The sequence below is a fragment of the Rhinopithecus bieti genome, unplaced genomic scaffold (genome assembly GCF_001698545.2).
Source record: "Rhinopithecus bieti isolate Rb0 unplaced genomic scaffold, ASM169854v2 scaffold_16180, whole genome shotgun sequence".
Classification (NCBI taxonomy): Eukaryota; Metazoa; Chordata; class Mammalia; order Primates; family Cercopithecidae; genus Rhinopithecus; species Rhinopithecus bieti.
Window position 1 is genome coordinate 129,325 of NW_016808502.1, and position 16,910 is coordinate 146,234.

The window sequence follows — 16,910 nt, forward strand, 5'->3', positions numbered from 1 at the left end:
ACTTCTCCTTGGACTTCATTTTCACAGACCACATTTACCCACATTTACCCTTAGCTGTTGGAATAAAAAACAGATGGTACACTATAGTCACTTGTACCTACTTAAAGAAGACACCAATTGTAATTCAATTCAGGAACTCTTATTTTGAGTGTCTGTTATTCTCAAAGGAATAACATGCCTGGCATGGGGATGCCATCTGGGTGAGGTGGGCTCCCTGCCCACCCACTGTGATAATGGTGGTATTTGAACAGGCTGTGGTTCCAGCAAGGTCAGAGTGACAAACAGGGGAGGCATTCTTCAGATCCCCAGCAAAAAGAAGCTTCCTCTGCCTTTCTCTGGGATACCTGGGCTCTGCCATTCTGATGACAGCTCTAGCCCACAGTGGCTTCATGTCTGAAGGGGCTGTGGCATCAGATGGATTCTGCAGCAGGAGGCTGACAAGCCACAGGCTTATCAAAGGGATCCCAGGCTTACTTTGTTTTTTTAAAAAAAATTTGTTTCAATAATTTTAGGAGAACAGGTGGTTTTTGGTTACGTGGATAAGTTCTTCAGTGGTGATTTCTGAGATGTTTGTGCACCCATCATCCAAGCAGTGTACACTGTATCCAATGTGTAGTCTTTTATCCCTCACCCCCTCCCGACCTTCCCCCCTGAGTCTCCAAAGTCCACTGTATCATTCTTTTTTTTTTTTCTTTTTTTGAGATGGAATTTTGCTCTTGTTGCCCAGGCTGGAGTGCAATTGCGCTATCTTGGCTCATCACAACCTCTGCCTCCCGGGTTCAAGTGATTCTCCTGCCTCAGCCTCCCAACTAGCTGGAATTACAGGCATGCACCACCATGCCTGGCTAATTTTTGTATTTTTAGTAGAGACGGGTTTCTCCATGGTGGTCAGGCTGGTCTCGGACTCCTGACCTCAGGTGATCCGCCCCCCTCGGCTTCCCAAAGTGCTGGGATTACAGGTGTGAGCCACCGTGCCTGGCCTACTGTATCATTCTTATGCCAAGCTTGCTTTCTAATATTCTCCTGAGGAAACTGTTGCTGGAAGGAAGGATTCTTAGAATTGAGTTTGGTCATCATTCATCTTTGCTCTTAACAGTATCCTCTTAGGCTTGCTGGTTGCTGAGGGAAAGATGTCTTAAGGATCTGGAGAAGTCTTTTCGTATAGTGAGGATGCTGCTGGGCTCTAAGAAGCAAATGATGTCAAGCATGCCCTACTTTGCCAGTTGAATTTGCCATTAACTTTCTCTAGTGCTTAACATTCTGAGGGAGTTCTACATTATGAGTTCTGTGTTCTCTTTTAGTTCCAAATACAGGACTTTTGGATGATGTAAAGATGTAAAGCACAAGACTCCCTTTTAGTTAAACATGAAAGGGTAGACTGCATTTACCTATCCATTTTTCTCCAAAAAACCTATGGTATGTGTCAAGGTTCTATTTTTTTATGTGGCATGAGAAACTAGCTCAAATGATTATGAAGGCTGACAAGTCCCAATATCTGCAGGGTGGATTGGCAAGCTGGAGGCCCACGAGAGCCAATCGTGCAGTTCCAGCCTGAAGACTGGCAGGTTTGAGAGTCAGGAAAAACTGATGTTCTGTTTGAGTGTGAAGGCAGGAAACAGCTGATGTCCTAGTTCAAAAAGGCAGAATGAATGGCCTCTTATTCAGGGGAAGGCCATGCTGGTGCTCTATTCAGGCCTTCAGCTGATGGGATGGGACCCATTCACACTGGGGAGGGCCATCTGCGCTCCTCAGTCCACTGATTCAGATGTCAGTCTCATCCAAACCACCCTCACAGACACACCCAGAATAATGTGTGACCAAATGTCTGGGCATCCCATGGCCTAGTCAAGTTGACACATAAAATTTACCATGACACCTACCTTCCTTCTGCTTGCTTTGAATATGAATTGATCTCTTTCTTCATTTCTTAAGGTAGAAGCTGAGATCACTGGTTTGAGACATCTTTTTGTCTAATATAGGATTTAACATTATAAATTTCTCTGCATCAGTGGCATTCCACACATGTTAAAAATGCATTTTATGGCCAGGTGTGGTGGCTCACACCTGTAATCCCAGCACATTTGGGAGGCCTAGGTGGGTGATCACAAGGTCAAGGTGATCAGACCATCCTGGCCACAAGGGGGGGGGGGGGGGTGAAACCCCATCTATACTAAAAAATACAAAAATTAGGGCTGGGCATTGTGCATAGTGCCTAATAGGTCCCAGCTACTTAGGAGGCTGAGGCAGGAGAATCACTTGAACGCCTGGGGAGGCAGAGGTTGCAGTGAGCCAAGATTGTACCGCTGCACCTCTAGCCTGGTGACAGAGCAGACTCCATCTCAAAAAAAAAAAAAAAAAAAAAAAAGTTTTTTATTTTCAGTTAATTATGAAATGTTTGTAAACTTCCATTTCAATTTCTTACCTTTTTTTTTTTTTTTTTTTTTTTTTTTTTTTTTTTAGAGAGGATCTCCTCTTTTTGGGCCCAGGCTGGTGTGCAGCGGTGTGATTGTAGCTCACTGCAGCCACGAACATCCCAGGTCCAAGAGATTCTTCCCCTCAGCCACTCTAGTAGCAGGGACCACAGGCATGTGCCACCATGCTTGTCTACTTTTTTGTTTATGTGTGTGTCTAAAGACATGGTCCCCCAACTATGTTGCCTAGGCTGATCTCGGATTCTTGGGCTCAAGTGATCCTCCCACCTTGGCCTTCCAAAGTACTGGGATTACAAGTGTGAGCCAACATGCCTGGCCTGATTTCTGTTTCAATCCATGGAATTTTTTTTTTTTTTTTTTTTTAGAAATATTTGGGAATTTTCCAAATATCTTGCTTTTATTGATTTTTATTTAAATTTCATTGTATTGGGATAACATTAATATGTATATTTTGAATTATTTTAAAGTTGAGATTATTTTTATGATCCAGATTATAGTTTATCTAGCTAAACATTCTGTGTCTGCTTGATAAGAATATGTTGATTAGCGGATTCTAGAAATTCAATTAATTAGTTGGTTCATAGTGTTGTTAGCCTTTTATATGCTTATTGATGTTTGATCTACTTGTTCTATCAATTACTGAGGGACAGGTGTTGAAACCTCCGACTACAATGATAGATTTGTCTATTTTCCCCTGTAGTTCTATCAGTTCTTGTTCATATATTTGGAAGCTCTGACATTAGATGGATAAATGTTTAGAACTGTTAGGCCCTTTTGAAGAATTGCCTTTTTTTATCATCATGAAACATGACCCTTTTATCCACGGTGATATTTTTGGTTTCCAATTTACCTTGATATTAATATAGTCACTCCAACTTTGCTTTAATTACTGTTAACATGGCATATCTTTCTCACAAGGAGATATATACATATGTGTATGTATATATGTATGAATATAAATTATAATTGTGAATTAAGAAGGTGTTTTAAAATTTGATATTAAGTATTTATGTTTTAGGCTGATTTCGGATATACGATTGCCTATTCTAATAAAAGTAAACATTACTGTGTTACCAAAAGTAGTTATATAAAAGTATGTTTTCCCTTTTCACTATTTTACACACACACATGCACACACGCTTATTTTGACTTGTAAACTGAGAAAGATGCAAAATTATCTCTTATGAAAATAGTCAAAGAAGGAGGTGGAAGAGATAAAAAAGTTTGAAAACGTTATTCATGGGCTGGAGGGTCCTGACTGTCCCCTTTATTCTCCTATTGTTTCACCATCAAAGGCTGGTTGATCCCTCTGCCTTTTGAAAGCATTCAAAAGGAAGGGAAGCTTACATTTTTTGTCAAGATTATTATCCATTCCAAATCTGAAGCCTCTTTGGAGAGCCTTGCACTGTTTTGGTTGAAACTTCTCTTTAATAGAGACTCACTGAATGCTACAGCTTCAGAGAAGAGGCTGCGGGCAGCCACCCTGTGGAGCACTTCTTCATATAGGTTCTCTCTTTCCCTAGGAGCTTTTAATTCAATGCAATCTCCTTCTCTGAAGACATGCCTTGTTTGGAGACACTTAGGAGGGTGGTTGCTGAAGTCCTGCTTAGAGACTGTGCTCTGTGCAAATAGGAATTGAGGATGGGAGAGCTAAATTACTTGAAAAGACTATTTAAGGCCACAAAGACAGAAATAAAAGTGTGTTTTTAGTCTAAGCTTAGCTTATCTCTTGAGCATGTGTGAATCTTAAAATAGAGGCAGTGGTCTTCTTCATGATGTGGGGAAGTTCTGTTTTTGAGGCTACTAAGTCCTCGTCTACTAGGATAGCCTTGACTGATTAGGGAATCTACATCCTTAAACATCTGCCTGATAAACGAACAGGAGACACTCTCGTCTAGAGTGCTTTGCATATGTCTATTCATTTATTCTTCACAAAAACCTTGAGTGATTATAATTTTGTTTGCACCTAAAAAGTAAAAAGAGATAGAGTCTGAGGCTCTGATAGGTGAAGACTACATGCAAAGCTCAGCAATTGTAAGTGTTTAAGCATGCACTGGAACTTGGATCTGGCTGCCTGCAGGGTTGTGATGTTTTTACTTTTCTCCTGCAACAGCTACAGGCCTTGCTGTGGGCTGGGGCAAAGACTTTTACAAGACATTGACACACAAAGCCAGGAGATACTGACACCGCATAATAAAGCTGATGATGCAGTAAATTTGTGAGTCTGAGGTAGCAGGGACTTTGGCCAACTGGACAGTGGCTGATGGACACCCCAGTCACACAGTTAGCACCTGGGCAGGGAGGATTCTGTTGTTTCCACGTGCACTACAGATTAAAGTGGAGAAGATGAGCACCTCCCTTCCTGAGCACAGGCCCCTGGTGGCCACTGAGGTTCAGAGAACAGCACTGTGTGGCCATGCACTTTTGTGGGTGCCCAGCTTCTCTGACGGTTCCTTCGCAGATCTTTCTGAAAGGATACATATTCAGTTTGCTAAAATCGAATTCAAGGCCTTGGCCGCTGTGTTAGTCTGTTCTCACATTGCTATAAAGAAATAACTGAGCCTGGGTAATTTACAAGGAAAGAGGTTTAATTGGCTCACGGTTCCACAGGCTGTACTGGAAGCATGATGTCGACATCTGCACAGCTTCCAAGGAGCCCTCAGGAAGCTTCCAATCATGAGAGAAGGCAAAGAGGGAGAAGACATCTTACACTGTGGGAAAAGGAGTGAGAGAGAGTGAGGGGGAGGTGCCACACACTTCTAAATGACCAGATCTCAGGATAACTCACTATCATGAGGACAGAGCCAAGAGGGCTGATACTAAACCATTCATGAGAAATTCATCCCCATCATACAATCACCTCCCACGAGGCCCCACGTCCAACACGGGAGATTACAATTTAATCTGATACTTGGTGTGGACACAGATCCAAACCATATTAGCCACAAACTTTTGATTCTTTCTGTGGGAAAAGGGAGGTTGCAAGTGACCTGGGGTTTGAGAACCTTTGAGCTGTTCCAGGATGGGTGGGCTTGGTTTGGGATGGGTGGATGTGTGTGGAAGATGGTTTAGGTAGCACCCAAAGGTGATGTGATGGTTTGGGGTCTATTAGCTAAAAGGAGTGGGATTGTATGTCCTGCTTCAATTTTTAAAAATTAAACCTCAACATGCACACAGCTTAAGGAGTCAAATAGTTCTAATAGATTTGTTATAAATGCATGGTAGGTTTTTCTCTTCATGTGCCTTTCTTCAGAGGCTAACCCTAATTCTCTCTCTCTCTCTCTCTTTTTTTGTTGTTTGTTTTTGAGATGGAGTCTCACTCTGTTGCCCAGGCTGGAGTGCAGTGGCGCCATCCTGGCTTGCTGCAAACTCCACCTGCTCAATTCAAGCGATTCTCCTGCTTCAGCCTCCCGAGTAGCTGGGATTACAGATGTGTATAACCACGCCAAGCTAATTTTTGTGTGTCTTTAGTAGAAATGGAGTTTCACTGTGTTGCCTAGGCTGGTCTTGAACTCCCAAGCTCAGGTGATTCGCCTGCCTTGGCCTCCCAAAGTGTTGGAATTACAGGCGTGAGTCACCACACCTGGCCCTTCTAATTCTTTTAACTGATGATTTTGGTCTTTATCCCCTTATCTCTAAACATTGCACCTGCTTTGCCGCTTCATGATTTAATTTCCTCCCACTATGGAAAGCTGGGTTTCTGCCTCTGTTTCCTCCTTCCTCCTGTGCTGCACACTGGCCTTCTTCCCAACACAGGCCACCATATCCAGTGGGCACCACCTTACCGCCAGGGAAATACTGGTCACAATGTAGCCTCCTCATCAGCATGCATATTTGTCCTTTCCCACTCAACTCTTTGATTTTCCTGGAAAACCTGTCATTAAGTAGGAGTCCCACATGATAAATAATGCTCTTTTCTGTCCAGCACACACCCCCACTACTTGTTGTTTTCCAAACAACTATGTTAGTCATCATTAGTCAGGTGATCTAAGAACAGTAAGAGCCCAAGCAGAGCTAGAGATTTAGAAAACCATGGCCCGGGTCTAGCCCATTTTCTCCAGTTGGAGATATTTGGAGAATGGACAAACCAGGGCTATAGGACAGGAGACATGAATGAGGGGTTTGCTTGCACCATGAGGAAACTTAAGGGGGAAGCATTCAGATGATACCCCCTTCTTGAGGGGCCTGCCCTTATTGAAAGTGAGGAACCATCTAAGTCAGCCGGAATTTTCTTTTAATTGTTTTTCATTGTGGTCAGAACATACAACACAAAACCTACTCTCCTAACAGGTATGTACATGAACAACACACTCTTATTATTGATAGGCACACCGTTGCACAGCAAGTCTTTAGACCTTGTTTATCTTGCACAGTTGGATTTTACACCTGTTGACATTATGCTTTCCCCTAAACCATAGCCTCCCTGGGATTGCCTTGTCCTTAGACATAGGGTATACCTGCAGTTTAAAAAGCTGGTTTTCTTGAGTCTTAGATGGTTGAGTCAGTAGAGAGATGGTTCTGCTGCATCCTTTTTTAACAACTTGCTCTGCCAAGAAAGGGAGTGATGACGCTCCCTCGAGGTCACAAGCCACCACAGGCAGCCCACAGCCATGGCCCCAGAGGAGGCTGGGAGTCCAGGAAAGTGAGATGCGATTCCTTTTCTCCTCCTGTGATTATTTATTTTTCCAAGCTTTTATAATTTTTTGTTGATATATAGTTCATACGCAACAAAGTGGACATATTTAAAATGTAGAATTTAATAAATGTTGACACGTGTACTGGTGCAACCGTCAGCACAATCAAGATAGTGATGTGTAACTTGCAAGCAAAACTGGCATTGCAGACATGTATACTTATATCCAAGGATGCACATAATATTCCATGTGCACATAATAGGTGGGGGGAAAATCCATTTAAAATTTTAAGTCAGTTTTTTGTGGAGGCTGCAGTATTGAGTCTGCCAGGCAGATGCAAAGACTTAAGGATTTGGTAACACACTGGATGATTAGCTTAAAAGTTGACCAATATGACAGAGGCCTGTACCAAGCCAAAGGTGCATATTCTCCCCTTCCAGAAACCTCACACAATTTATGTCCTGTCAATTTTAAACAGAGCAACAAGAAAATAATAACAATTTTGACATCTGGTAATTGGGTGTTCACTCTTCCTCAGGTTAAAATGTGCTCCATTCTTTTTTTTTTTTTTTTTTTTTTAATTTGACTTTTAAGTTTAGCAGTACATGTGCAGGTTTGTAACACAGGTAAACTTGTGTCATGGGGGGTTGTTGTACAGATTATTTCATCACCCAGGTATTAAGCCTAGTACCCACTAGTTATTTTTCCTGATCCTTTCTCTTCTCCCAGTTCCCACCCTCTGATAGGCCCCGTGTCTGTTGTTCCCTTCTATGTGTCCATGTGTTCTCATCATTTAGCTCCCACTTATAAGTGAGAACATGTGGTATTTGGTTTTCTGCTCCTGTGTTAGTTTTCTGTGAATAATGGCCTCCAGCTCCATCCATGTTCCTGCAAAGGAGATAGTCTCATTCTTTTTATGGCTGCATAGTATTTCATGGTGTATATGTCCCATATTTTCTTTATCCAGTCCGTCATTGATGAGCATTTAGATTGATTCCATGTCTTTGCTGTTGTGAACAGTGCTGCAATGAACATACATGTTCGTGTGTGTTTACAATAGAATGATTTACATTTATTTGGGTAAATACTCAGTAATGGGATTGCTGGGTCAAATGGTAGTTCTGTTTTTGGGTCTTTGAGGGATCGCCACACTATCTTCCACAGTGGTTGTACTAATTTATATTCCCAGCAATGGCATATAAGGCCTCATCACAAGAAATCGTCCTGCAATTTCAGCAGAAGGAATACAGAAGCACAACTCTGAAAACCCAGAGCAATGACTCATATGCCCACTTCATCTGTTGCTGGCCACTGGATTCACTCTGGGAGATTAAAGAAAACCCTGTTATACATTTTGCTACTTAAAAAAATTAAGCCCAACTCCTGAAGTGTGAATGTTTTTTATTTGTAAGATGAGGAGCTTGAATTACATGACCCCAATGGTCCTTCCAGCTTAGACATTTGGGAGTTTGAGGTTATACTGCTGGAGTGAGTCCCTTGGTCATGAGATGGAGCAGGGACACCTCTAAGGACCCTGTTGGGTCCCCCAAGCATGGAAATAAAGGAAAAATATTGACTCCTTTCAAGGGAAATTCTAGGCATCTCACTAGCCTTGGAAAGCAAATGAGCAACTTGATAAGCAAGAAGATAATAATAATAGTCACCCAAGCAAGCCAGAGTCACAGAGTGTTTTGGTTCCCTATAGAAACTAAATAATAACATCTTAATGTATGTGATTGACTTGTTTCTCAGAATCTTCAGCAGGTGGAAAATGTTGACCACTATCACATAGACCTCAGAGAAGGGGGAACAGAAGGCTGAACTTGGACCTCCAGTTTTTGTTCTACCTTTCTTTTTGCCAGACCTGGAGTGAGTCACACTCACATAGGTGCATAGCCTCCATGTATTGGTTTACGATTTTGCCTGCAATTTCTGTTTTCCTGAAATGTACTCTTGCCTTTAAAACTCTTTAAAACATTGAGGAATTTGAGTCATAAGTGAGGGCTGCCCATACTCCCTGCTTGGCACCATGCAATAAATGCCCCTTTCTCCTGCTGCAAATCTCAATGTCAGTGTCTGGCTTTACTGTGCTGGATGAGTGGACCCCAGTTCAGTTTGGTGACATTCACACAAAACATTCTCTATTACCTCTTCTCATCACAGTAACTGAACGTGACAGTACGTCACACAGAAATATCCATATCAGCACATTTAAAGAAACCTCATTCAGCCGGGTGTGGTGACTCACACTTGTAATCCCAGCACTTTGGAGGCCGAGGTGGGTATATCATCTGAGGTCAGGAGTTCAAGACCAGTCTGGCCAACATAATGAAACCCCATGTATACTAAAAATACAAAAATTAGCCAGGTGTGGTGGTGTGCACCTGTAATCCCAGCTACTCAGGAGGCTGAGGCAGGGGAGTTGCATGAACCTGGCAGGCGAGGTTGCAGTGAGCCGAGATCATGCCATTGCATTCCAGCTCAGGCGGCAGTGTGAGACTCCATCTCAAAAAAAAAAAAAAAAAGCCTCATTCTCCTTAATTGCTGCAAGGCATTCCACTGTATTGAGGTATTGAACACCTAATGTTTACAAGAAATCATACCTGTTGTCTGGGGGAAGAAAAATGAGGAGCTGTTGTTTAGTGGGTATGGCATTTCTGTTTGGGAAGATAAAAGTTGTTCTGGAGCTAAATGGTAGTGAGGGCTGTACAACAATGTGAATATACTTATTGCCACGGAACTGTATACTGAAAAATGGTTAAAATGGTAAATTTTATGTTTTATACATTTTACCACAATAAAAAATTTTTCTGCTCCCTCTTTGCCTCAGGAAAGAAATAGTTCCTGTCCACAAGAACTTTACACTTTAGAAAGATGGGCACAAGTTAGGAAATGAAAATGAAATCCTAAGTCCCCCCACTGACTGAACAGATTCACTCTCGGTCAAGAGGACCTCGGAGAAACCTTGAAAACTGAGTTCCTGGCCATGACGGAATGGGAGGTTGGACACACCTCGTCATACCCCCTCACTTCCTCACTTACGGGCATTAGGACTTCTTTCCTCAGACTTAGACAGAAACTTGCCCTTTTGAAAGACTTGCTCCACTACTGATTTCAACCAACCACCTGACACTGCTTCTCCCTTTTGCAGGTTTGACACAACAACTGAACAGCATTCTTTGTTGATAAGAGACCACAAACCATGGAGTGGTCCTCGCCAGTCTACAGAGGCTGTGCACAGAAGACCCTCTGTTTCACCTTTTGATGTATAGGGCCTAATTGTAATATATTTAAATGTTAACTCTCCACCCAGAAATGAACTTAGGATGCATGTTGCCTGCATGCTAGCCTACTATAGCCTGTCCATGGTCCCCCTTCATGAATATTCATATCTCCTCCTATAACCTGTTGAATATGTATGTTTGGCCACCCTGTTCAGCATAAATCCCTTTCATTTTTTCCACCTTCTAAGTTCCTGTTTCTGGCTTCTGGTTGGAGGCTGTGCTTCTCAGCATGTCACAATGGCCTGCAGGCTGCAACCCTTTGTGGGAAATAATGCTCTCCTTTCCAAATGTATGAACCTTGTCATTCTACAGTTGATAAAATGGTATACAGCTATGAGGCAGGATGGGTGGTGAAATGTACTTTAACCAAGGTATGGATAAAATTCCCTTAGAAAACAATTCTGGCAGGAGATCTGAGAAGACTCCCCATGGCAGGAAGACAGACACAAAGAAAGGGGGTTGGCCCATCACATACATGCTTAATACTGACAAAGGCAATGGTGGGTGCCGTACTAGTTGTCAGGCACAAGCTCAGAAAGGACAGGTTAGGATGATTCTCACCTTTGCTTCCAGGTAACAAATAATTCTTTAACACAGTCGGGTCATATATGAGGAATCCACTCCTTAAAATTGATTTCAGATAGTGGTTCTTGTGTCCAGATGTTAGAGAGGTTTCTAACCATCTCTAGTTATATCACTGACTCAGTTTCATACCTCCCTTCCCTTTGTAGCTAACACCATATCTAGCTGATTCATTTTTACATAGGGACAAACTCCATACTTGGAAGTGTTAATCTGGTGATATGCTTTTGCATAAAGTGCACATGCTATATACTAAACAAATGATACTGAAACATCTAGACAGAGGGAGAATTCATGTTGATTTTTTGGTTTTCCAATAATTTTATAACATTGATGTAGGTATTCAAAGTCTTTGGAATAATTTGGGGTAGATAGAATTGACTTCAGAACTGGAAGTTATGCTCCACTGTCTGCCCGTCTGTTTAGTTATCATCCACCTCTCATCCCTTTCCTTAGAATACTCTTCCCCTAGATATGCGTGGCTAGAGCCTTCACCTTCTCCAAGTCTTGGCTCAAATGTTACTTCAGTGAGACCCAACCCACCTCCTATTTAAAATTGCAAGCTTCCTCCCTAAACACCTTCTTGTGGATTCCTACTACACTTTCCCATCACCATAATCACCCTCCAATATACTCCAGAATTTACCTTTCCTCTTACTGTTTATTGTCTTCCCACAAAAGAATACAAGCTCCTGTTCTGTGTCATTCCAAAAGTTAAGCCAAGTTCTAAATTAGTGCCTTTTACCTAGTGAATTCTTTTTTTTTTTTTTTTTTTTTTTTGAGACGGAGTCTCACTCTGTCGCCCAGGCTGGAGTCAGTGGCGGATCTCAGTCCCACTGCAAGCTCCACCTCCCGGTTTACGCCGATCCCCGGTTACGCCATTCTCCTGCCTTCAGCCTCCCCGAGTAGGCTGGGACTAACAGGCGCCCGCCACCACACCCGGCTTAGTTTTTTGTATTTTTTAGTAGAGACGGGGTTTCACCAGGGTTAAGCCAGGATTGCTCGATCTCCTGACTTGCTGATCTGCCCCGTCTCGGCCTCCCAAAGTGCTGGTGATTACAGGCTTGAGCCACCGCGCCTGGCCCCTACCTAGTGAATTCTTATTAAATGTCATGAATTAATCTCTCAAGTTTTATGATCTACCATCTTTTCTGTGCAGATGGTGTATTTTAATGTTTGGATCTACTAACTGCTCAGAAGAGCAGTTGGCTGTGCTTGGTGATTTTTGCAAAGAATAGAGGGTTAACTGGTGCTGCAAACATTCTAACCACAAAAGTGACCACTTTCAGTAAACATTCTCATCAGTGCACTGTTTATCAACATGCTGTATTACCTCTCAATCAAAAATGGAAAGTCCTGCATCTACTTTCCCTCTTCCAGCTACTACAGTATAGCTCCAATCTTCCTTCAAAAACCGGAATTCTCAAAACCCTGCCCCATTCACCACCATCTCCACTCTCTTGCCTCTATTCACTGATCAGAAGATTTAATGTGGCTTTTCCCCACTGCCGTGGAACTGGCCTTCCCCGTTCATAGGTCAGCTCCAACCCTGTTGCTCCCTGTCGCAATGCGTATCTTTTTCTCTACCTGGACCTCTCCAGTGGGTGAAAACTCCACAGAGGCGGGGAGTTCCATCTTCTCTGTTCTCTATTTCTGTGGTAATCTTCATGAATTCAAATACCACCCTTACGTAATGAGCTCGGAAAATTGTACCTGTAGCTCTGAGCTCTCCACTGGAAGCCACACTAGGTACAGTACAAACAGCTTTATTACCTCCATTTAGGTTTTGCAGATAGGGCTCATGTCTAACTCTTCAACACAGAACCTTGAGTTTCACCCCCAAATGCCCTTGTCTCAATGCTGAGATGAGGTAATCTCAGCAAAGGGTACCACCATTCCTCTCAGTTCTCCAAGCCAAACACCTAGCTCCTCCATCTGTGTGGATCTCGCTGCATGACCAGCTTCTTCGATATCTTTCCATCTCAGTTTCAATGTGCCTATCCCTAACAGGTGAATAAGGACCCTCAAGTGCATTTCCCATAGAAGATTGAATCAGCTGCGTCTTCTGGTGCTAGGGCCTCTAGCTGAGCCTACATCAGCAGCACCTGTGCTAAGCTCCTGCCCGCTCATTAGTGCCCACATTCCACACTTGCCACTCTTCAATCCAAGCTCCACCAAGCTATAAGAAAGCTCCTTTTCAAATACAATTCAGGTGATATCCTTCTGCTTAAAACACTCCTGAGTGCTTCTCAGCAAACATGGAATACATTTCACTTTTTATTATGATCTCTGCAGCTCTGCCTCCCCAGAGCCTCTGTGCTACCTTCCTCCTAGATCATCATTCTCCAGATACAATGTTGGCTCGTAGCTCCTTGAACATCATACGCTCTTTGCCGGCTCAGGGACCTCACACATGCTCCTCCATCTGTGTGGATCTCGCTGCATGACCAGCTTCTTCAATATCTTTCCATCTCAGTTTCAATGTGCTGTGTATCTTTGGAGTGCTCTTTCCTGACCACCTCAGCACACCACTCACTGTGGAGACTTTCTACGTCACTCCTGCATTGTTTCTTCTAACACATACTATAACTTGCAACTATTCCATTTGTTTGCTGGTATTTTATTGTTGGTCTTCACCTCTGGAATACAAATGCATATAAACCTGGAAGGGCTGAGGCAAAGTCTCTGTTCCTTGCTGAATCCCCAACCCCAAGAACTGTGCCTGACGTGGACAAGGCGCTCACTAGATAGCTGTTAAATGGATAACGTTCCGCAAAAGCTTCACTGTCAGAAAGAGTAATCGGAGCTCTACATTGTTTCACATTTTATAAGCTATCAGAAATATTTTTATTTAATTTAAATCTTTTAAGAGTTGGCTGCAGCAGAAAAGCAGCAATTATAATAGCGCTCTCAACCCAGAAGGGACATCAAGCTTTTAGATTGTGAGAAACAAGAATAATTTAAAATTGGAAAGGAAAAAATAAAAGTGTGTGTGTGCGGCAGGTATGGGCACAGCAAAACAATCAGTGAGTTGAGTTCAGTTATTTGTGAAAAGATTTACAATAATTCTATTTGCAACTATCATGACCTCCTACCCTAGCCATGATTTTGGAAGTTCCACGATTACACAGATCGTGTTTTGTGAAACTTATATAAACACTTAGTTTAAAGTGTGTCACGTAAAACAGATACATTAATATATCTCTGGTATATTCCTATGATGGAATGCTTTTCAGCCTTAAAAAGGGATGCAATTCTGACCTACTACAGCCCAGATGAGCCCTGAGGCCATTATGCTAAGTGAAATAAGCCAGTCATGAAAGAACAAATATTATATGACTCCACTTAAATGAGGTGACTAGAGTAGTCAAATTCTAAGAGACAGAAAGTACGATGATGGCTGCCAGGGACTGAGAGGTGGAGAATAGGGAGTCAGCATTTAATGGGTACAGAGTTACAATTTTGCAAGAGGAAGAAGTTGTGGAAATAGATGGTAGTGACAGTCACACAACACTATGAATGTTCTGAATAGTACTCAATGGTTCACTAAAAACAGTTAAGTTGGTGAATGTTATATTATGTGAGTTTCATTGCAATGAAAAAAAGCACCCCCCTCTCACAAACTTCCAACTTCATTCTTTACTTGGTACCCTCATTCTCTCTTATCTCTCTCATTACTTTAATTTTACATTTTCTTACTGTGTTGCATACATTCATTTGACTCAGCTTGAATCTTTTCTGGAACTAAATATAGAATGCATATCTTTTAAAAACTTGCACTGAACTGATGTCAGATGTGCTGGAGTAGAAAGGATAAATGCCACCTTTATGGATGAAAATTAGCCACTGATTCCACAAAGAGAAGCTTTAACAGTAGGGGCTCATATGTTGGTGACAAAGGATATTTTGCAAAAGTTCTCTTTTTAACCTTTAAGTTCAGGGGTACAGTACAGGTTTGTTATGTAGGTAAATTTGTGTCATGGGAGTGTGTTTTACAGATTATATTTCATTACCCAGGTATCAAGCCTAGTACCCATTCGTTATTTTTCCTGTTCTTCTCCATCCCTCCACCCTCCACCCTCCACCTTCTGAAAGGCCCCAGTGTGTGTTGTTGTTCTCTATGTGTCCATGTGTTCTCATCATTTAGTTCTTTTTACAAAATGATGAACGTACAGTCCTATCATGTGAACCAGAAACTGGTGAAGCTGGTGACCTCAGAACCAGTTGGAGGGTTGCAGTCTTGGAAAGCCAATGATTACCACTGTCATCATTGTCAGCTATAATCTGCTCTCAGCTCCTGAGGGGCGAGGGACCTCCATAAATGCTTGTGGATTGATAAATAGGATGACGTCTTAATGGCATGCATGCTGATTTTGTGATGTAGGTGATTAGAGAAAAGATGGTAAGCAATTAATACATTTGATGGCAACTGGAATTGTGTTCCCCTCCTAAGCAATGGTGTGTGGGCAGCCTCTGGTACAAAGAGAGGAACTTTGAGAAACAGGGTGCAGGCTACTGTGTTCATGATGCTCAGGGAGCACACAGACCCGCCCTCCATGGGATGCCCAACCAGATGTGCTCCTCGACGGGGTCCCCAGCCCTTCCTCTCTGCTCTTGGGACCATACCCCATCCAGCAGCAGAAAGCTCAACTGCTGCTCCCCGTGTCAGCACGGCCCTCACTCAGGTACTGCAAGTCCCTTTGAATTCGGCATCTTTATACCAGTGTGTGCTCCACGATGACTTTGTTCTCTCTCTTCTGGCTTTGAATTACCAAAGCAACAACAACAACAACAGCAACAAAAACCCTTTCTATAGTGTTGCTTGAACATATTTATGCATGAAGTCATCCTGTGCATTTCTCATTCGCTTGTAGCAATTAACACTGCATTGCTGACATCAAAATGCAATTATTAAGGAACAGGGAGGGAACTGAGGTTGTTTGGTGGTGCTAGTTCGCTACTTGGGCGATCTAATAGCAGATGCATATAATGTGCATCTTAGGAAACAAAAGAGCACACTGGAAATGGCCCAGGGAGAGGATTTTGCTCTTGGGCCCAGACGTTTCTGCTGAGCAGTCCCGGGCCTCGTGACCCGGCAGTGGGAGGGGCTTCTTATGACGGAGGCGACCTCCCTGGAGAGGTCACAGCCTGGCCTTTATGAAAGGCAACATTGGGACTTTTCCTCGGTTGAAAATAAAGAAAGTGTTATTTTGATTTCCTAAAATCTGTTTCTGTTGGAAAATTGATTAGAAACCAGTGGCTGTTGGCTGTCTGAACAGGTATTCGTAAGACATCGCTGGCATTTCCAAGCGGCTCCTTCGGTTGGCTTTTTCCCTCCATTTGGCCACGCTGCACCTTTTGTGACCCACATGGTAGGTGCTGTTTCTGCTGTTAGCAGAGGATGTGAAGAACAGGCTGACAGCCTTGGTTGTGCTTAGGCCTTAAGCCCAAAGTGAGGATGTTCCACTAAGATGTTTTAAAAACGTGACAGCCTCTTAAAAAATGACTGCTATATAGAGAAAATCATGGAAATCACAAGAGGCGTAACTCAGGGCTGGGGGGATTGTTGTGACTTAGATCGGAGAGTCATCGGGCATCCAGGCAAAGGTGACCTCTGAACGAGCTGGAGGACTGTTCGGTTCTGAATGGAACAGAAGGAGGTCAGGGAGTTGTAACAGCATGTGCAAACGCCAGGACTGTGAAGGAAAGGGCTGGGTGCACTGGGGGCAGAGGTGCTGGGAAGTATGACTGAGGAGGAAGAGTCCCTGTTCTTAGTTTCTGAGTTCTTACCAGGATCTTTTCTTAGATTAACCCATATAATCTTCACAAAATTCCTAGAAAATCATTATGATTTGTATCCCCATTTTACAGATGAGATGACTAAGGCTTGAGAAGTTAAGCAAATTTCCCAGGTCACACAGCTGGCTCGTGGTGAAGCTGGGCTTTCTCTCCTGGATACTGCAATGCAGGTGATTAAC

At 42.8% G+C, this 16,910-nt stretch overlaps 1 protein-coding gene across 3 annotated transcripts in view; it reads left to right on the top strand.

Annotated features, from left to right (window-relative positions):
- DIRAS2 (DIRAS family GTPase 2) overlaps positions 1–16,910 on the top strand; it is a 158,741-nt gene that overhangs the window by 61,035 nt on the left and 80,796 nt on the right. Inside the window, exons 4-5 of one of the 3 annotated variants that reach the window (XR_001888131.1) lie at positions 16,212–16,304; positions 16,804–16,901. The exons of the other annotated variants lie outside the window; for them this stretch is intronic. The gene's annotated coding sequence lies outside the window, so the exon portion shown is untranslated. The remainder of the gene's footprint in view (positions 1–16,211; positions 16,305–16,803; positions 16,902–16,910) is intronic. 3 annotated transcript variants of the gene reach the window in all.